Source organism: Bufo gargarizans, chromosome 6, assembly GCF_014858855.1.
Source record: "Bufo gargarizans isolate SCDJY-AF-19 chromosome 6, ASM1485885v1, whole genome shotgun sequence".
Taxonomy (NCBI): domain Eukaryota; kingdom Metazoa; phylum Chordata; class Amphibia; order Anura; family Bufonidae; genus Bufo; species Bufo gargarizans.
Genome location: NC_058085.1, coordinates 215,758,346 through 215,781,512, shown reverse-complemented (window position 1 = coordinate 215,781,512; position 23,167 = coordinate 215,758,346).

Sequence of the window (23,167 nt, the reverse complement as noted above, 5' to 3'; positions counted from 1 at the left end):
CCCTATTGCGGTTTTAGGTATTGGGTAAAGTATTGCAGCATTTCTAAGCATACTTGTGTAAATGTATCGTTGTTATAGCTGCCCCCCTTCTTTTGTCCTGGACCCCAGTGTGCCCCCCCAAAATTTGAAAGCTAGAGACGCCACTGGTCAATGCCACACAGAGTTCTAGCAGCAGACACATCTCTAGAACAACAGTTAAGAGGAGACTGTGTGAATCAAGCCTTCATGGTAGAATATCTGCTAGGAAACCACTGCGAAGGAAAGGCAACAAGCAGAAGAGACTTGTTTAGGCTAAAGAACACAAGGAATGGACATTAGACCAGTGGAAATCTGTGCTTTGGTCTGATGAGTCCAAATTTGAGGTCTTTGGTTCCAACCACTGTGTCTTTGTGCAACGCAGAAAAGGTGAACAGATGGACTCTACATGCCTGGTTCCCACTGTGAAGCATGGAGGAGGAGGTGTGATGGTGTGGGGGTGCTTTGCTGGTGACACTGTTGGGGATTTATTCAAAATTGAAGGCATACTGAACCAGCATGGCTACCACAGCATCTTGCAGCGGCATGCTATTCCATCCGGTTTGCGTTTAGTTGGACCATCATTTATTTTTCAACAGGACAATGACCCCAAACACACCTCCAGGCTGTGTAAGGGCTATTTGACCATGAAGGAGAGTGATGGGGTGCTGCGCCAGATGACCTGGCCTCCACAGTCACCGGACCTGAACCCAATTGAGATGGTTTGGGGTGAGCTGGACCGCAGAGTGTTGGCAAAAGGGCCAACAAGTGCTTAGCATCTCTGGGAACTCTTTCAAGACTGTTGGAAGACCATTTCAGGTGACTACCTCTTGAAGCTCATCAAGAGAATGCCAAGAATGTGCAAAGCAATAATCAAAGCAAAAGGTGGCTACTTTGAAGAACCTAGAATATTACATATTTTCAGTTGCTTCACATTATTTTGTTATGTATATAATTCCACATGTGTTAATTGATAGTTTTGATGCCTTCAGTGCGAATCTACAATTTTCATAGTCAGGAAAATAAAGAAAACTCTTTAAATGAGAAGGTGTGTTCAAACTTTTGGTCTGTACTGTATTTACTAAAAAACTAAGGTCTGCCCTTTTTGGCCCCTTTAGGCTGCCCTATACAGCAGTTATGGCATAACTCCACTGCTTGTTGTAGATGTGGTTAGATAGGTTAGGTTCACCTTTCTGATAACCAATCCAACCACAAATAACTGATTTAGGCCTCATGCTGTCACGGAAGGTGTACAGGAAACTAGAAGACACAAAATGAATATCCGACTCACTGGATCCAAAACTAAGGAACAAAAGGGAGAGCCCTGCATCAGACCTGGCTCTCTCCCTATAATAGTGAGGGGACACGGCCACCGGCTCCCTACACTTGATACGGAGGGAGTCAGGGTCACCTGGGATCCAGCAAACAGAAAACCACAAATGAATGAACAAAACTTATCTGTAGAAGACTCAGAAGTAGGATCAGCATGCACACACTTCAGGAAGGAATATAAACCGCAAAGTGAAGCAGTCTGGGAAGGGATTTAAAGGGATGCAATCAGTGCAACTACATGACAGCTGAGAGAGGCTAACGTAAGAAAATGAAAGTAAAACAAAAGGAAGCTCAAGGAGGAGATTCTGAAAGACATCTGTCAGAGCTTCTCAGATGTCTAGTGGTGACACAGTATTTTTTCACGGTCCGCAAAACGGGGTTCCGTTGTTCCGTGATCCATGTCTGTTTTTTCTTCCGTATATCTTCCTTGATTTTTGGAGGATCACCAGACCAGAAAAGTGACAAAAAAAATCTAAGTCAAGTTTGCCTTGAAAATGATAGGAAAAAACGGACACGGATCACGGACGCGGATGACAGTCTTGTGTGCCTCCGTGTTTTTTCATGGACCCATTGACGGTTCGTTGTCCGTCAAAAAAATAGGACAGGTCCCATTTTTTTGACGGACAGGAAACACGGATCACGGACGCGCATTTTCTGAGTTTTCAACGGACCCATTGAAAGTCAATGGGTCCGCAGAAAATCACGGAAAATGGAACAACGGACACGGATGCACACAACGGTCGTGTGCATGAGGCCTAACTCTGACTAGAACGTGATGCACACTGCCATATATGACAACGGTCTTTAATACTAAGGCCCACTAACTGTATCACTAAAATAATAGATTAACACTGAATATCGGTGCACTAGAACGTGATGCACATGGAGATATATAACCAAATTTTTCAAGGGTCGTACGACCTAAGCGTGGCTTGAACCACCCACTGACTAATTTTTTATTTTAAGTGCATAAAACTTGTATCTTTATTGTTACTATTTAAAATTGAACTCTGGATTTTCTTAAAATTCCTCAGAATGAGCGGTGAGACTGTTATATATATTTATGTACCCCTCTTGGTATATGTCACTGGATGGGATAGCTCCTAAAATACTTCTCAGGGCTTGCCTAAATCCCTAAATCTTTATGGCAACTTTATATTTAGTTGCAACTAAATCTCTACTATGAGGGCTCAACTCAGCTCAATCCGATTCTAAAATGTATGCTCCCGCTTCCCTACATGTTTCGCCGAGCCTTCGGCGTCCTCAGGGGATATGCAGGTTTGCATTGGAGGGGGCGGTCCCTAGATTTTATGGGTTCGGTTTATAGGGGTCGGGCGGCTAAAGCCAATCAGCACTCAGCTTTCAGTGATTGGCGTGGCTTATTACGAATTATCGTCACTTCCAATATCAGTTAACCACGTCTCCTTCACTGGTGACGTGGTCTCGGGCACTCCCATTTGCCCGCGTCACTTCCTCTTCTACCTGTGACGTGAACGGGCCTCCGATTGGTGGAGCATCCAGTGATGAATAGTTCCGGTGCATGGGTGTCTCAGTTAGACGTCCTTTACTGATGACACCTACCTCCGCATCCAGCGCTTAGAGATGACGTCTGTTTACAATCGTCATTTTCTGTTATCTGCTCATGCGTCTGTAGCTTGGGATATTTACAGAATGAGTTATCGGATGTTTCAGGTACCATACATTATGAATGGGCATGTACACACACACTTAGGAGAGCACTCCGGTTCTACCTCTTATATCACTGGTTATTTCAAAGAACGGGGGTTAATTATTATGGAATATGGAATATAATCCTATATATCTATCCTGAGGACACTGCACATTTTAGGGCCCTCAAATAATATATACTCTGTTCGATCTCATCTAATGTCTTCCAATCAATCATATATTACATGCTCTATTGATCAGCTTTAATATATATCAAATATTATTTAGGTGAATTATTAACTCCCTACTATACTATACCATATATCCATCTTACTATATATATATTATATTATTTAGATATTCTCCCAATAATCACTCATTGTTCAACACTCCGAACATACCAAACTCGGAAAATGTGTTCTTATTTTTTAATTTTTTAATTTTATTTTTTATTTTTTTGTTGTTATTTATTTTTTATTTTGTTGTTTATTTTATATTATATTTTTGTTGTTTTTTATTATTTATTATAAAATTTTTCACTAGTGCTCGTGTCATCATAATTTCTACTAGATTATTTTATTTTAATTTGATCTTCTTATATACTACCTATACCTCCAAAGTAGTGATATTTGATTTATATAATTTCCTATAGCTGATCAGTTTTTAATTTAAGTTATTTTAATTTAACTAATTTACACCCGATATTTAATTTTTAGTTTTTTAACACCCCCGAAGATTGAAATTATTCTTTTGAAAGAATACTATTTTCTATTCTTTCTTTTTTTCTTTTTTTCTCTTTTTCTTTTTTCTTTTTTATAGTATATGCAATAATTCTCCACTTATTTTTACCATCTACTTTTATTTCTATTATTGTTAGGGATATCATTTATTCTGTCATATTTTATTTTTTATTTTTTATTTTTCAAATTATATCCTCACCAGTGAAGCATCCCCTCTTAGGCTATCTTGATCCAGAAGATACTCTCCCAGAGTGCGTGTACATGTCCCTCAATTTTTGGTGTCACTTATTTTATTTCCTTTGGTATACGACCTCCTGTTTATTTTGTCCTATTTTTCTTTAAATTTAGGGACCATTCCCTAATTTATTATTTTTCATTTATCTAATTTTGCTAGTATTTATATTTTATTTTTTAACTTTTTGGACTAACTGATTACCCTTCTTATCTTATTTTATATTTGTATTCATTTTTAATTTGTGAGGATAATTCATATTTATTTTCTTCTCTTTTTCAGGTATCTGTCACTTCTAAGACCCGTCCATTATGGTAAGTCATATTTTCTTCAAAGGGATCCCTCCTAAAATTTTCTTTTAGAGTTACTATTTGTTCTTGTTTATATTTTTTATTTTCCATTTATTTCTTTTATGCCGTTCATTTTCTTGATTATAAAAAGGAAGCAAACGTAAATCCTTCATTGAGACCATTCGGTGCTAGTGACTTTAAACGGTGTATCCACCTAGTCTCTTCTTGCTGTAACTTTTTGTCAATGCTTCCTTGTCTAGGATTTCCTTTTAATTTTTGTATTCCCCAAATTTTGAGGCCAGTTGTTTGCCCCCTGTGAAATCTTTTTAGATGTCTCGAAAGGGGTGTTTCTTCATCTGTATTTAAGACACTAAAATGCTTTGATATTCGCCTTCTAAATTCCTGAATCGTTTTCCCAATATAAAGTAGATCACATTCACATTGTATTGCATATATGAGGCCCTTGCTTCTGCAATTGATATACTCTCTGATTTTATATTTTTTTACCATCAACTGGGTTGATGAACTCTTTTTTCACCATCATATAGTTACAAAAAGTGCATGTACCACAGGGGTACGATCCTTTCGTTTCTAGCCATGTTTCCTTTTTCTGGATGTTTTTTTGAAAGTGGCTTCTTACCACCATCTCTTTAAGGTTCGTACCACGCCTATATGTAATGCTCGGGTTCCTTGGGAGTATCAGTCCTAGATCCTTATCTGCTCTTAAAACATGCCAATGTTTTTTTAGGATGTTGTACACTTGTTTATTTTGGATGTCAAATGTCCCTATGCACCTGATCGTTTTTTCATTGCCTCTCTGTCTTTCAACAAGGAGTTCTTCTCTATCGGTGCTTTTAGCTCTATTGTAGGCTTGATGCAACACCCTTTTAGGATATCCCCTCTTCCGGAATTTAGAATATAAAGTTTGGCATTCTTTATTGAATGCCTCAATGTTGGTACAGTTCCGTCTGGCTCTTAAATACTGCCCGATGGGAATTCCTTTTTTTAAAGGCTGAGGGTGATAGCTTTGCCAATGTAAAACGCTGTTGCTAGATGTCGGTTTTCTGTATATTTCCGTTAGTACCCTTCCACTACCATCCAGGATGATCTTCAGATCCAGGAAGGCTATGCTCTTTTCTTGAATTTCTGTGGTGAATTTTAGACCTAAACTATTGTTGTTGAGTTTTTCCGTAAAATGATTAAATTCTGACTTGGTTCCGTTCCAGAAAATAAGAATATCGTCAATAAACCTTCCCCAAAATAAAATTAAATCCGTATAATGTGTATTATCCTCAGTGAAAATGTGCTGATCTTCCCACCACCCTAAAAAAAGATTGGCAAAACTGGGTGCACAAACCGTCCCCATTGCCGTCCCATGTGTCTGTAAATAATAAGTGCCATTAAACATAAAATAATTGTGAGTGAGAAGAAATCGTAGCAATTGTGCTACAAATTCATTATGTGAGTGAAATTGTGTTCCCTTTGTGTATAGGTACTTCTTGACAGCTTCTATACCCAGTTCATGATCTATGCTGGTATACAGAGCCTCTACATCTAGACTCGCTAAAAGGGTGTTGGGGCCTACTTGGACATCATTTAGTTTCCTGAGCATGTCCAGGGTGTCCTTTACATATGATGGGAGACTAGCAACAAAAGGTCTAATTAATGTATCTACATAAGTGCTTATGCCTTCGCATAAATTCTCATTCCCAGATACTATAGGTCTGCCCGGTACAGGGTCTCTCTTCTTGTGTACTTTGGGCAGAGCATAGAATGTGGCTGTTGTGGGGTTGGGATTATACATTACTTTAAATTCTTCCTTAGTAATTAGATGGTTTTCTTTTGCTCCTTTTAGAATGGTTTCAAGTTCCTTTTGATATTTTTCTTTGGGATTGTACTCTAATTTCTTATAGGTTTTTTCATCCTTAAGAAGTTTTAGCACCATTTGTACATAATATTCTCGATCAAGTATCACGATATTGCCCCCTTTATCAGAGGGTTTTATAACCACATCATCCCTTTTCATTAAATCCTCCAGAGCTTCTTTTTCTGGTACACTAAGATTACTTCCTATCTCACTCCTTTTTGTTTTTATTGTTTCTAGATCTTTTGTTACAAGCTTCACAAAAGTCTCTACACTTGCATAGCCTGAGAAAGGAGGTGTATATTTAGATTTGGGATGGAGGTTTGTGAATGGTGCTTGAATTGCCGGGATTTCACCTCTACTCTCTCTATATAGATCTTCCAGAATATTTGTGGCTTCCCGTTCTTTTTGATCAGGGTCTCTCTTTTCTTTCTCTTTAAATTCTTTATGAAGTGCCAGCTTCCTGGCAAAGAGGTTGATGTCTTTGACCCAGGTAAAGCAATCAAATCCAGGTGTCGGTGTATAAGAGAGGCCTTTGTTCAGGAGGGAGATAAGCTGGGGTTCTAGCGATATATTGGCAAGGTTAATAATCTGCATGTTGGTAATCTCATCTAGATTCTCTGTTGATTGTATCCCCACTTGTCCCTGTCCCTCAATTGTACACCTGGTACTAAAAAAGAGGGGGTAGTTGTTTGTCCTCCTTGACTCCCACTCTGTAAAGGGCCACCCAATAAACCATAACTCGATGAGGCCGGTAAGGCAGAAAAGGATGGTAAAGATGGATATGTGCCTTCTCTCTGTATGTTTGGAATGATGTTCCCCTGCCCACTCATTTGTGAGTTGGCCTGCTATTCTCTGCTCTGACTGGGTCCTTTATTTCCTGATGGATTCTGCGGAAAATTTTTCTGATGTTGTTTTTGATACGGTCCTCTGTAGAGTTTATTTTTCTTTTTATTTACTACTCTCTGCGGTTTTCCACCTCCTTCAGACTCAGAGTTGTCAGTTTCTGATATGTCTGTATACTCTCTTGAGTCTGTGCCCCTAGAGAAAAAAGGAGCACTTCTATTTGCGTTACTATATATATACCCGGTATCAAAATCTCTTTTGTCCCTTAAATATTTCTTATGTTTTCTTTCTTTTGTCTCTGACTGTTGGCTCTCTATATTTTTTTGTAATTTATTCTCTAGGGTCACAAACTCAGATTGATTCCGAAAAATCTGTATATCCGTTATTTCTTTTTCCAATTGTGACGCTAATTTAGTCAACAATTTTTTCTCGTAATCGCATATGTAGGTTTGCATCCGCAGAGAGTTCTCTGTTAGCAGGTCTTCCCACCCTTTAATGAACTCTGTGTCTTCTTGATGGGCATTGGGAGTAATCCTAATGCGCATTCCTCTATACACTATTTTTTGTTGTGTGTATGTCTCTAGGCTGATAGTCTCCTAGAGGGACCTCACATACCTTCTATAGGTCTTATTAATTTCTTTAAACGCACATGGAGATATATCACAACTGCCTTTAATACTAAGGCACACTAACTGTATTACTAAAATAACAGGTTAAGGCTGAGTTCACACGGGCGAGATTTCCGCGCGGGTGCAATGCGGGAAGTGAACGCATTGCACCCACACTGAATCTGGACCCATTCATTTCTATGGGGCTGTGCACATGAGCTGTGATTTCCACGCATCACTTATGCGTTGCGTGAAAATCGCAGCATGCTCTATATTGTGCGTTTATCACGCAACGCAGGCCCCATAGAAGTGAATGGGGCTGAGTGAACATCGCAAGCATCCGAAAGCATTGCGGATGCGGTGCGATTTTCACGCATGGTTGCTAGATGACAGTCTATTCACTGTATTATTTTCCCTTATAACATGGTTATAAGGGAAAATAATAGCATTCTTTAATACAGAATGCTTAGTAGGTGGTCAATTGAGGGTTAAAAAAATAATAATTAACTCACCTTCTCCTCTTGATCGCGTAGCTGCCGGTCTCTTCTTACTTTTTTAATGATGAGCTGCCGGCTAAAGGACCTGTGGTGATTTCAGATCACATGGTCTTATCACATGATCCATCACCGTGGTGATGGACCATGTGATTGGAGCATGTGATCTGACATCACCACAGGTCATTTAGCCGGCAGCTCATCATTAAAGAAGTAAGAAGAGACCGGCAGCTACACGATCAAGAGGAGAAGGTGAGTTAATTATTATTATTATTTTTTTACCCTCAATTGACCACCTACTAAGCATTCTGTATTCAGAATGTTATTATTTTCCCTCATAACCATGTTATAAGGGAAAATAATAACATCTACACAACACCGAACCCAAACCTGAACTTCTGTAAAGAAGTTCGGGTCTGGGTACCACTGTTGGTTTTTTATCACGCGCGTGCAAAACACATTGCACCCGCGCGATAAAAACTGAACATTGGAACGCAATCGAAGTCAAAACTGACTGCAATTGAGTACCTACTCGCGCGGGTTTGCCGCAATACACCGGGACGCATCCGAACCTAATCCGGACACGCTCGTGTGAACTCAGCCTAACTCTGAATGTTGGTGCACTAGAATGTGATGCACATGGCGGATTACACCTGCCTTAAAGAGGACCTTTCACTACTCTACAAACAAAAAACTAACTATACCTGTGGGCAGAGCGGCGCCCAGGGGTCCCCCTGCACTTACTACTAAGTCTGGGCGCCGCTCCGTTCGCCCGGTATAGGCTCCGGTGTCTGCGCTCCCTCTGACTGATTTCTTGTAGGAGGCGTGTCCCTTGCTGCACTGCTGGCCAATCGCAGCGCACAGCTCATAGCCTGGCTATGAGCTGTGCGCTGCGATTGGCCAGCAGTGCAGCAAGGGACACGCCTCCTACAAGAAATCAGTCAGAGGGAGCGCAGACACCGGAGCCTATACCGGGCGAACGGAGCGGCGCCCAGACTTACTAGTAAGTGCAGGGGGACCCCTGGGCGCCGCTCTGCCCACAGGTATAGTTAGTTTTTCGTTTGTAGAGTAGTGAAAGGTCCTCTTTAAATACTGAGACACACTAATTGTATCTCAAAAATAATGGATTAACTCTGAATGTAGGTGCACTAGAATGTGATGCACATGGCAACACACTTACCCAACAGTCTCCCTGCACTCTCGCTACAGTCTCCCTCTACAATATTTTTCTATTAATTGTTTTTGGCAACATTGTCCCCAGTGCATGAGCACTTGCCATGTCTCTCCCTATGCTTAGCTCACAGGACAATGGCAGAGACTGTGTGGCTTGAGCGTTTTATAGGGCTGTGACATTGCAGGGGATGGCCATCTGTGGATTAACTGGATGCACAGCATTTTGGGTGATCTTGTGTTCCTGAGATTCTTACTTTCACTTTGTAACATATGCAGATGCCATTTTTGGAAAACCTGATTCGTTACCATGAAGTGCGAGAAAAATTGGATTTGTTGCGAATCAAAGTTTTCCTAAACTTCAGACTGAATTCCACTTTGAATGCTTTGCTTCGCTCACTACTGCCACAACATGGATTAAAAGAACATTTTTTTTTTCTCCTCTACTTTATTAGTGATGCCTCCATTTCTTTATTTTGTTCCACTATAGAGCCTTTTGGACACAACTCCTGCAGAGGCATGCACCTGTTTTTTAATTTACTTAAGGGTGCTGTATGTTTTTCTTTTTGTTTAGCGGAAGGGATTAGCTATGCATCTTTGAGAACACTGATACTGCTGCTGCTGCTGCTGCGATCCGGTCATGGGTAGAGATGTCGTGAACATAACATTTTCCGCTTGCGAGTGGCGAACGCGAATTTCTGCAAATGTTCGCGAACGGGCGAACCGCCATTGACTTCAATAAGCAGGCGAATTTTAAAACCCAGAGGGACTCTTTCTAGCCACAGTAGTGATGGAAAGTTGTTTCAAGGGGACTAACACCTGGACTGTGGCATGCCGGAGGGGATCCATTGCAAAACTCCCATTGGAAAATTACATAGTTGGCACAGAGTTGGATTTTAATCCATAAAGGGCATAAATCACCTAACAATCCTAAATTTTTTTGAACAAGTTTTGAACAACGTGGTTTAAAACATCCAGTGTTTGTATACGAACAGGTATGATGTTGTATCGATCAGGTAGTGTAACGGTTACGCCCGCTTCACACACATTGACAGACCAAACTCCCCTTTTAATGCACCGCAAACAACCGCAAACAGTCCATTTGCCCAACCGCAAACTTCCCATTTGCACAAGGTTGGATACCAAGCTAGCCATGTCCCGTTGATGTCATTGAAGGTTTCTTCCTCCACCCAGCCACGTACAACAAGGGTCCCCAAAAGGTGAATTGAATTGATTTTTTGAACGGGGAAATGGTTAAAAAAAAGCTTGATCCCTCCCCTTCGTTTGAAGCCACGCCAAGGTCACTGCGTCTGCGCCGTGCAATTTGCTGTCACACCCAATATGAGTGGTATTTTCTGTAGTACTATTCTCATCAGTTTAATCCCTGTTATGTGACGTCCCCAATCTGGGGTCCATTTATTAAATAGATTTTTCGAACGGGGAGATTGTTAAAAAAACGCTGTCTCCCTCCCCCTTTGTTTGAATCCACGCCACGGTCACTGCATCTGCGCCGTGCAATTTACTGTCACACCCGATATGAGTGCTATTTTCTGTAGTACTATTCTCATCAGTTTAATCCCTGTTACGTTCCATATCAGGGATTGCCTTTTGTGAAAAAAAATTTAGGCCGGGTACCTTCGACTGCCTTCACAGTGACAGACCAAACTCTGATACACCAAACTGAATTGATTTTAGGAACCGGGAGATGGAAAAAGCAGCTTGGTCGGTCCTCTTACGCCCAATTTGGGGCACTGTGCGTGCACGGAGCAATGTGCTGTGACACCCTATATGAGTGGTGTCTTAACTAGTACTATTCCTATCAGTTTAATCCCTGTTACGTCCCCTATCCGGGGACGTGTGTCGAATTGATTAATCATTGTCGAATAAACAACATCCTGAAATAATTTTGTTCTGAGCTCTGTACTTGCTTTGTATTGGAATTGATGGGGATTTTTTTTGATTGTCTGCATTATTTCTAATAAACTATTAAGAGACTTTATTATGATTTTTTTATTTTATGTATTAAAAACCCATACAACTTAAAAAATATATATATATATGATGTTTTTTCTATGAAAAATTATCCAGCCGATCGCTTTTTGCCGATTTTTTTTTTTGCAGCTACAGTGCAGCACTAGAGGCCAGAAAAATTTGGCATGTACACATGCCTGAAAAATTAGGTATTGTTGCAGCCGCTGCTGTAGCTCCTCAGAGTATAGATATCTGCAGTTAAGGCGAGTTAGTCTGCTACCTGTCAGTCGAGTCATTCTCTAAGGCTGGATCCTGAAGGGCTGTGGCGATGTGTAGGACTCAAAAAGCTCTGCATGTCCTCCATCAACAACACATCTGTAAAGCGTCCTGTCCTTGCCGCCGTGGTCGTGGTAGGAGGTGGATTACTTTCACCTCTTCCCCTGTTAGATTCCCGTTGTGCTATGACATCCTCCTTATAAGCTGTGTAAAGTATATTTTTTAGTTTGGTTTTGAACTGCTGCATTCTTTCTGACTTTCAGTAATTTGGTAACATTTCCGCCACTTTCTGCTTATACCGGGGGTCTAGTAGCGTGGCCACCCAGTACAGGTCGTTCTCCTTCATCTTTTTTATACGAGGGTCCCTCAACAGACATGACAGCATGAAAGACCCCATTTGCACAAGATTGGATGCCGAGCTACTCATTTCCCGTTCCTCGTCCTCACTGTTGTCATTGACGGTCTGTTCTTCCCCCCAGCCACGTACAATACCACGGGTCCAAGATAGGTGACAACAACGAGCACCCTGGGATGCCTGCTGTGGTTGGTCTTCCTCCTCCTCAAATCCACATTCCTCCTCTGACTCCTCTTCCTCCTCTCCGCGTCCAGTAACGTGGCAAAAAAATTCCCAGCTCCGCAGAGGCTGTCCTAGCATCCCAGTCATACAAATACTCGTTGACGGCTTTTTCTTGTTGGAGCAGGCGGTCGAACATTAGGAGTGTTGAATTCCAACGTGTCGGGCTGTCGCAAATCAAGCGCCTCACTGGCCTGTTGTTTCGGCGCTGAATGTCTGAAAAGTGCGCCTTGGCCGCGTAGGAACGCCTGAAATGGCCACACACCTTCCTGGCCTGCCTGAGGACGTCCTGTAAGCCTGGGTACTTAGACACAAAGCGTTTTACAATGAGATCCAACACATGTGCCATGCACGGCACATGTGACAACTTGCCCAAATTCAATGCCGCCAACAAATTGCTTCCAGTGTCACACACCACTTTGCCGATCTCCAGTTGGTGCGGGGTCAGCCACTGATCCACCTGTGCGTTCAGGGCAGACAGGAATGCTGGTCCGGTGTGGCTCTCTGCTTTCAGGCAAGTCAACCCCAAGACAGCGTGACACTGTTGTATCCGGGATGTGGAATAGCCCCTGGGGAGCTGGGGGGATTCAGTTGATGTGCAGCCAGATGCCGCAGCAGAAGAGGACTCAGCCGAGGAGGTTATGGAAGAGGATGGAGTAGGAGGAGTAGAGGAGGTGGCAGTAGGCCTGCCTGCAAGTCGTGGCGGTGTCACCAACTCCGCTGCAGAGCCACGCATTCCATGCTTGGCAGCCGTCAGCAGGTTGACCCAATGCGCAGTGTAGGTGATATACCTGCCCTGACCGTGCTTTGCAGACCAGGTATCAGTGGTCAGATGAACCCTTGCCCCAACACTGTATGCCAGAGATGCTATGACTTACTTTTTAATCACTGAGTAGAGGTTTGGGATTGCCTTTTTTGAAAAACAAATTAGTCCGGGTACCTTCAACTGGTGTCCCAATAGCGACAAATTTTTTGAAGGCCTCAGACTCCACCAGCTGATATGGTAAAAGCTGGTGGGCTAAGAGTTCCGTCAAGTTAGCTGTCAGACGCCGGGCAAGGGGGTGACTCTGTGACATTGGCTTCTTACGCTCAAACATTTCCTTTTCAGACACCTGACTGTAGGCAGATGAGATGGAACTGCTGAAGGTGAGAGGCGGGTGGCGGGTGGTTGAGAGGGGGCAAGGAGGACAGCAGTGGTTGACGTGGCTGAAGATGCTGGACCAGGAGGAGGATGGTGGCTTTGAGCTTGTGTGCTGCTTCTACTCGTCATCATGTGTTGATCCCATAGGCGTTTGTGATGTGAGATCGTGTGCCTTCGCAAAGCAGTTGTACCTAGGTGGGTGTTGGATTTCCCACGACTCCGTTTCTTTTGGCACAGGTTGCAAATGGCATTGCTGCTGTCAGAGGCAGACACACAAAAAAAATGCCACACTGCTGAGCTTTGCAATGACGGCATTCCGGTGGTGGCAACAGCATGCGTTGATTGCCGTGCTGTATGGCTGACCCTGGGTGCTGATAAATGCTGCCTGACTGTGCCACTAGCTCCTTGCGACGACCTCCCCTGCTTCCAACTCATCTCCTCCTTCTCTCTGTCTCCCCTTCTGAACATTCCCCCCTTCTTCTTCTCTTCGAGCAGGCACCCACGTGGCATCCACAGACACATTGTCATCATCAAACACTTCACTTGTATCTGACACAGATACAAAGGAAGGAGCAGCGGGTACAACATCATCATTATCATCATCACACTGTACGTCCATGTGTGTAATGCTGCATGACTGAGACATATCCCTGGTATCTACATCCTCTGGCAATAATGGTTGTGCATCACTAATTTCATCCAACTGATGTGTAAATAACTCCTCTGAGGGATCAAGTGAAGCGGCTGTGGTGGCTGTGGTGGTAGTGGTGGTGGTTGCGGCGGGCGGGAGAGTGGTAACTTAAGAGCAGGTGACCAAAGCTGATTATGGTGCGTCAAGGTTTTTAGCGGAAGCTGTTGAAGATTGGGTGTCCTGTGTAAGCCAGTCAACTATTTTTTCAGAATTTTTTGGGTTCAGGTTACGTGGCCTCTGAACACTGGGCATTATTCCAGGGCCAGTGGAAATCACAGCACCACGACCACGACGGCCCCTTCGGGGTGGCCTGCTTCTGCTTGTCATTTTTTTTAGATAAGTGGTACTATGCGTGCAAGGTACTTTGCCACCCTATATAAGTGGTGCGCAGTGGGCCCAGGACAGTCTGTGTGGCCTGACACACACGGGCTTGCAACTGTGATTATATCACAGAAAAATTTTAACTATATTTTTTTTTTTATCTGCAAGGTATTTGAGTGAATGACACCCTGTAACGGTATGAGTGGAGGCCTAGCCACTAGCCAGTAGCCACAATACAGTTTGTGTGGGCCTGACACACACGGGCTTACAAATGTGATTATATCACAGAAAAATTTTAAAAAAAAATTTTTTATCTGCAAGGTATTTGAGTGAGTGACACCCTGTAACGGTATGAGTGGAGGCCTAGCCAGTGGCCACAGTACAGTCTGTGAGGGCCTGACACACACGGGCTTACAAATGTGATTATATCACAGAAAAATAAAAATATTTTTTTTTTTATCTGCAAGGTATTTGAGTGAGTGACACCCTGTAACGGTATGAGTGGAGGCCTAGCCACTAGCCAGTAGCCACAATACAGTCTGTGTGGGCCTGACACACACGGGCTTGCAAATGTGATTATATCACAGAAATTTTTTAAATATTATTTTTTTTTATCTGCGAGGTATTTGAGTGAATGACACCCTGTAACGGTAGGAGTGGAGGCCTAGCCACTAGCCAGCATAGAGTACGTGTGGGCCTGACACACACAGGCTTGCAAATGTGATTATATCACAGACAAATTTTAAATATAATTTTTTTTATCTGCAAGGTATTTGAGTAAATGACACCCTGTAACGATATGAGTGGAGGTCTAGTCAGTGGCCACTATACAGTCTGTGTGGGCCTCACACACACGGGCTTGCAAATGTGATTATATATATATTTTGTTTTATCTGCAAGGTATTTTCTGTCACACCCTGTATGAATGGTGTGCATATGCTGTCTGTGACTGAGCCTGCAGCCTTTCACACACGTGCAGCCAGGCAACTGCAATATATATATATATATATATATATATATATATATTTATATATATATATATATATTATATATATATAAAAAAAAAAAAACACACTGATGTACCAGCCCTGAAACGGCTTTTTGGGGTGCTGTCAGGACGCTGTCCTTACAGCAGATTAGTCTGTGGACACAGAACAATGCCCTAGCTAACGCTTTCCCTATTGAATCAGCAGCAGCACTGTTCCTCCTCTCGCTGAAAATGCAGCTTCCGAATGAATCTGAAATGGATGCTGTCCAGGAGGTGGGAGGGTCTGCTGACTGTGAGATACAGGGTCAAAGTTTACTCAATGATGATGTATCGGGGGTGGACCAAACATAACCTGTGTGATGTTGGCACCCCATGTTCTTAAATTTCAAAAAGAAATACACTATTCGTTTGTGCTGCTTTTGTGCTGGTTTGTGCCGCAAAAATGAGCGTTTGTGCCGATTCGGTTCCTGAGATATTGCGCGTTAGATTTTTATGAAGCACCGCCCATTTTCCACCCCATGTTCTTAAATTTCAAAAAGAAATGCACCATTCGTTTGTGCTGCGTTTGTGCTGGTTTGTCCCGCAAAAATGAACGTTTGCGCCGCTTTGGTTTCCGAGATATTGCGCACTTGATTTGCTGAAACCCCGCCCATTTTCAACCCCATGTTTTTAAATTTAAAAAAGAAATACACCATTCGTTTGTGCTGCGTTTGTGCTGGTTTGTGCCGCAAAAATGAACGTTTGCACCGCTTTGGTTTTTGAGATATTGCGCGCTTGATTTGCTGAAACCCCGCCCATTTTCCACCCCATGTTCTTAAATTTCAAAAAGAAATACACCATTCGTTTGTGCTGCGTTTGTGCTGGTTTGTGCCGCAAAAATGAACGTTTGCGCCGCTTTGGTTTTTGAGATATTGCGTGCTTGATTTGCTGAAACCCCGCCCATTTTCCACCCCATGTTCTTAAATTTCAAAAAGAAATGCACCATTCGTTTGTGCTGGTTTCTGCCGCAAAAATGAACGTTTGTGCCGGTTCGGTTCCTGAGATATTGCGCATTAGATTTTTATGAAGCCCCGCCCATTTTCCACCCCATGTTTTTAAATAGAAAAAAGAAATACACAATTCGTTTGTGCTGCGTTTGTGCTGGTTTGTGCTGCAAAAATTAACGTTTGCGCCGCTTTGGTTTTTCGAGATATTGCGCGCTTGATTTGCTAAAACCCCGCCCATTTTCAACCCCATGTTTTTAAATTTCAAAAAGAAATACACCATTCGTTTGTGCTGCATTTGTGCTGGTTTGTGCAGCAAAAATGAACGTTTGCGCCTCTTTGGTTTCCAAGATATTGCGCGCTTGATTTGCTGAAACCCCGCCCATTTTCCACCCCATGTTCTTAAATTTCAAAAAGAAATACACCATTCGTTTGTGCTGCGTTTGTGCTGGTTTGTGCCGCAAAAATGAACGTTTGTGCCGGTTCGGTTTCTGAGATATTGCGCGTGAGATTTTTATGAAGCCCCGTCCATTTTCCACCCCATGCTTTTAAATTTAAAAAAGAAATACACCATTCGTTTGTGCTGCGTTTGTGCTGGTTTGTGCTGCAAAAATGAACGTTTGCGCCGCTTTGGTTTCCGAGATATTGCACGCTTGATTTGCTGAAACCCCGCTCATTTTCCACCCCATGTTTTTAAATTTCAAAAAGAAATACACCATTCGTTTGTGCTGCGTTTGTGCTGGTTTGTGCCGCAAAAATGAACGTTTGCGTTCTTGATTTGATGAAACCCCTCCCACTTTCCACCCCATGATTTAACCCTGACTCTAGACCCCCCAGGTGTGCTGCAGCTTATACCCATTCCCGCCCCCCACAAGCATATTATTATTATTTTTTCTGCGTACGCTGACTGTGGCCGGGACTCTTAGCTTTTTTTTTTTTGTCTGTTAGGTTTAGGGTAAGTTTGCGAACACCCCACACACACGCACACCAAACAAAGTTTATCACACACACACAAACTCCCCTATGGCCGGATGTTCTCGGCTAAGGGGGCATATGCCCAGCTTGCCTCTGAGTCCGAGAGCCCCAGTGAGGACGAGGATGACCCCACTTTCCTTTTGTTATCCGCGTCCTCCTCATCTAGGATGATGATGAGACCCCAAGGCGGCGGAGACGCCGCCAGGCGGAGCAAGGGGACCGCCATGCTAGGGATCCTGTGGCCCACACTAGTACGAGAAGCTCTGGGGCTCGTACTAGTTTTCCGGCCCACCAGCTAGGCCCACCACAGGTATACTGTGTGGCTCAGTGTAGAGGTATACTGTGTGGCACAGTGCAGAGGTATACTGTACATTGTGGGGCACAGTGTAGATGTATACTGTATATTGTGGGGCACAGTGTAGAGGTATACTGTATATTGTGGGGCACAGTGTAGCGGTATACTGTATATTGGTGGGCACAGTGTAGGCTATGTGTGTATAACATAAACATATTTCACATGAACACTTACGGTTACTTGGCTTGGCCCTTGGGGATCTCGGACACCGCTTCCACACTTTGGCCAGGGGCTCGACGGAGCTGATGTTGTGTTTTATCCTAATGAGAAAGATTTCATAATAAGGATTTGGAGAAGGGGCAGAGGAATAGTAGAGCAGGGAGAGGCTGGTTCTGCTAGTAGGGGGTCATAACATGGGGGAGTAATAAAAACCCACCATAATGCCCCCCAGTATAAATAATTCTCCTTATAATGTGACAATGCAAAAAAATACCCCCTTATGCCCCCAGTTGAGCTAATGTCCCCCATAATCCTCTCCCCCTTCCTCCTAGTGCCCCCATAATGTACCAGTATAAAATGCCCCAGTAAATGCCCTCATTGTCCCCCATAATTTGCAAGTATAAATTACCTCTTCTTAGTGCCCTCATAGATGACTCCATAGTACTCCTCTCCCCCCCTTCCCCATAGTACCGACCATAATGTGTCCCAGTATAAAATGCTACTGTACAGAGCCCCCCATATAAAACACCCCTTCTTTGTGGCCTCAGTAGATGCCCCTATAGTGCCCACCAATAATGTGCCAGTAATAAGCCCCCAATTACGTGCCAGTAATAAGCCCCCCATTACGTGCCAGTAAAAAGCCCCCCCATTACGTGCCAGTAATAAGCCCCCCCATTACGTGCCAGTAATAAGACCCCCATTACGTGCCAGTAATAATACCTCCCAATACGTGCCAGTAATAAGCCCCCCATTACGTGCCAGTAATAAGCCCCCCATTACGTGCCAGTAAGAAGCCCCCCATTACGTGCCAGTAATAAACCCCCCATTATGTGCCAGTAATAAGCCCCCCATTACGTGCCAGTAATAAGCCCCCCATTACGTGCCAGTAATAAGCCCCCGCCATTATGTGCCAGTAATAAGCCCCCCATTACGTGCCAGTAATAAGCCCCCCCATTACGTGCCAGTAATAATCCCCCCCATTACATGCCAGTAATAAGCCCCCCATTGCGTGCCAGTAATAATACCCCCCATTACGTGCCAGTAATAAGCCCCCCATTATGTGCCAGTAATAAGACCCCCATTACGTGCCAGTAATAAGCCCCCCCATTACGTGCCAGTAATAAGACCCCCATTACGTGTCAGTAATAAGCCCCCCATTACGTGCCAGTAAGAATCCCCCCATTACGTGCCAGTAATAAGCCCCCCATTACGTGCCAGTAATAAGCCCCCCGTTACGTGCCAGTAATAAGCCCCCCATTACGTGCCAGTAATAAGCCCCCCTATTACGTGCCAGTAATAAGCCCCCCCATTACGTGCCAGTAATAAGACCCCCATTACATGCCAGTAATAAGCCCCCCATTACGTGCCAGTAAAAAGCCCCCCATTACGTGCCAGTAATAAGCCCCCCATTATGTGCCAGTAATAAGACCCCCATTACGTGCCAGTAATAATACCTCCCAATACGTGCCAGTAATAAGCCCCCCATTACGTGCCAGTAATAATCCCCCCATTACGTGCCAGTAAGAAGCCCCCCATAACGTGCCAGTAATAAGCCCCCCATTACGTGCCAGTAATAAGCCCCCCATTACGTGCCAGTAATAAGCCCCCCCATTACGTGCCAGTAATAAGCCCCCCATTACGTGCCAGTAATAAGCCCTCCATTACGTGCCAGTAATAATACCCCCCATTACGTGCCAGTAATAAGCCCCCCATTATGTGCCAGTAATAAGCCCCCCATTACGTGCCAGTAATAAGACCCCCCATTACGTGCCAGTAATAAGACCCCCCATTACGTGCCAGTAAAAAGACCCCCATTACGTGCCAGTAATAAGACCCCATCACGTGCCAGTATTAAGCCCCCATCATGTGCCAGTATTAAGCCCCCCATCATGTGCCAGTATTAAGCCCCCCATCATGTGCCAGTATTAAGTAAGTCCCCCCCATCATGTGCCAGTATTAAGTAAGTCCCCCCATCATGTGCCAGTATTAAGTAAGTCCCCCCCATCATGTCCCAGTATTAAGTAAGTCCCCCCCATCATGTGCCAGTATTAAGTAAGACACTCCCATCATGTGCCAGTATTAAGTAAGTCCCCCCATCATGTGCCAGTATTAAGTAAGTCCCCCCCATCATGTCCCAGTATTAAGTAAGTCCCCCCATCATGTGCCAGTATTAAGTAAGACACTCCCATCATGTGCCATTATTAAGTAAGTCCCCCCATCATGTGCCAGTATTAAGTAAGTCCCCCCATCATGTGCCATTATTAAGTAAGTCCCCCCATCATGTGCCAGTATTAAGTAAGTCCCCCCCCCAATGTGCCAGGATCACTATTGTAAAAATAAAAATAAAACACTTATACTTACCTCAGTGTCAGCGATGCGATGCAGGCCTCTTCTGGCCTAGTGCCAGCAGCCTATCAGAGCAAGGGGAAGGGACACGCCTCTCCCTTCCCTGCACCGCCGCTGGCACAGGCAGATTACTAAGGAGATGAGCGCAATGGAAGCGCTCATCTCCCTGTGCCCGGCGGCGGCTCACTTGTGGGGGGCATTTTAGTTGTGGGGGCACAGCATGATGTAGGGGGGGCCGTAGCCCCCTCTGGCCCCCCTCTGGCGGCGCCACTGCTTTCCAGGTGTGGTCCCACATACTGGAAAGAAGGGCGGACCCCAAAAAGGTGCAGGGTGTGTCACAGGAAGGGGATACGGAAGGACACCACTACTCAATGTGACACGTGCCCGATCATCCGGGCCTCTGCATTATTGGTTGCTTCAGGGAGTACCACACTTCCACGGAGTACTAAATGTATCTTACCCTTCCCCAATTTAGCCACTGACAATCGGATAAAAAAACAATGGTTCTCAGACTTGAGACACTAAAACAAAAATAAATATTTTTTCTAAAATATTTAGTAAAACTAAAATAAATAAAAAAAAGTTGTCATATTAGGTATCGCCGCGTCCGTAAGAATCTGCTGTATAAAAATACCCCATGACCTAACCCCTCAGATGAACATGGTCAAAAAATAAAATAAAAACGGTGCAAAAAAAGTTTTCTTTTGTCACCTTACATCACTGTTGCACAGTTTTTATTTTATTTTTTGACCATGTTCATCTGAGGGGTTAGGTCATGGGGTATTTTTATAGAGCAGATTCTTACAGATGCGGCAATACCTAATTTGTAAACTCTTTTTATTTATTTTAGTTTTACAAAATATCTTTGAATTTTTTGTTTTTGTTTTAGAGTCTCAAGTCTGAGAACCATAGTTTTTTATCCGATTGTCAGTGGCTAAAATAGGAAAGGGGAACATAAATTTAGTACTCCATGGAAGTGTGGTACTCCCTGAAGCAACCAATAATGCAGAGGCCTGGATGATCGGGGCACGTGTCACACTGAGTAGTGGTGTCCTTCCATATCCCCCTCCTATGACACACTCTGCACCTTTTTTGGGTCCGCCCTTCTTTCCAGTATGGGGGACCACACCTGGAAAGTGTTGGCCAGGGACAATCCAGGCATCTCCAGTTCCTGAGGTACTCTGGCCTGCTCTTTCCCGGTCAGAAAAGATCAGGTCCTTGAGGACTGCCTCATAGAACTGAAGGAATGTCCCTCTGTTGCCAGCGCTCCGGGACAGCACTAAACTGTACAACGCAAACTGCACCAAGCAACTTTTTTATACCATGCCCGGGTTTTGCGCATGGCATTGTATGGCTTGAGGACTTGATCAGGGAGATCAACTCCTCCCATATTCCGATTGTAGTCGACGATGCAATCGGGCTTGAGGACCGTTGCCGCGGTACCTCACACAGGGACAGGGGTGATGCCGTTACCGTGAATTGTGGACAGTACAAGGACATCCCTCTTGTCCTTATATCTGACCAGCAACAGGTTTCCACTGGTAAGTGCACGGGTCGCACCCCTAGGGATAGGTACCTGAAAGGGGTGGGTAGGGAGGCTGTGTTGATTTTTCCGCACGGTCCCACAAGCGGATGTGGATCTGGCAGCGAGAGACTGGAACAAGGGAATACTAGTATAAAAGTTATCCACGTAAAGGTGGTAACCCTTATCTAGCAGTGGGTGCACAAGGTCCCACACAAGTTTCCCGTTAACACCCAGAGTGGGGGGACATTCTAGGGGTTGAATATGGGAATCTCGCCTCTTGTACACACAAAACTTGTAAGTGTACCCTGAGGTACTCTCACAAAGTTTTTACAGCTTCACGCCATACCTCGCCCGCTTTGAGGGAACATACTGGCGGAAAATGAGTCTCCCCTTGAATGCAATGAGAGACTTATCAACCGCGATCTCCCTTCCAGGTACATAGGCCTGTACAAATTTGGCCCCAAAGTGATCGATAACCGGCCTGATTTTGTACAGGCGGTCATAGGCAATATCACCTTGGGGGGACATGCTGCATTATCTGAATAATGCAGGCATTTCCAGATGGCCTCAAACCGGGAACGTGTCATGGCCGTACTGTAAAGTGGGGTCTGGTAGAGGACGTCCCCACTCCAGTAATGCCTGACACTAGGTTTCTTGACTAGGCCCATATGCAGCACGAGGCCCCAAAACGTCCTCATCTTGGCAGCACAGACCGGAGTCCAGCCACCTGGCCTAGCCCAAAAATTCTGAAATTATAATTTTTAAAAAATTCAAACTCGCTGGTCAACCGTCCGAAGTTGATCAGCAGTGGGGTCTGCGATGCGCTAACAGTGGCCGGACGCTAAGAGTCCCGGCCACAGTCAGCGTACGCAGAAAAAAATAAAATAATATGCTTGTGCCCCAAAAAAAGTTGTGGGGGGGCCGGAGGGGGGTAATCTGCAGCACACCTGGGGGGGGTCTAGAGTCAGGGTTAAAAACATGGGGTGGAAAGTGGGCGGGGTTTTAGCAAATCAAGCGCGCAATATCTCGGAAACCAAAGCGCCGCAAACGTTCATTTTTGCGGCACAAACCAGCACAAATGCAACACAAATGAATGGTGTATTTCTTTTTGAAATTTAAGAACATGGGGTGGAAAATGGACGGGTTTCAGCAAATCAAGTGTGCAATATCTCGGAAACCAAAGCGGCACAAAAGTTCATTTTTGCAGCACAAACCAGCACAAACGCAGCACAAACGAATGGTGTATTTCTTTTTGAAATTTAAGAACATGGGGTGGAAAATGGGCAGGGCTTCACAAAAATCTAACGCGCAATATCTCAGGAATCGAACCGGCACAAACGTTTATTTTTGTGGCACAAACCAGCACAAACACAGCACAAACGAATGGTGTATTTCTTTTTGAAATTTTAGAACATGGGGTGCCAACTTCACACAGGTCCGAACATCGCATATGTTCGCCCGCCGCAGCGAACGCGAACAAGCCATGTTCGCCGGGAACTGTTCACCAGCGAATAGTTTGGGCCATCACTAGTCATGGGTGCACTGTGCAGTTATATACAAGGAGATAAATTGTAGCAGAGTCTCCTATGCTCTAACTCCACTC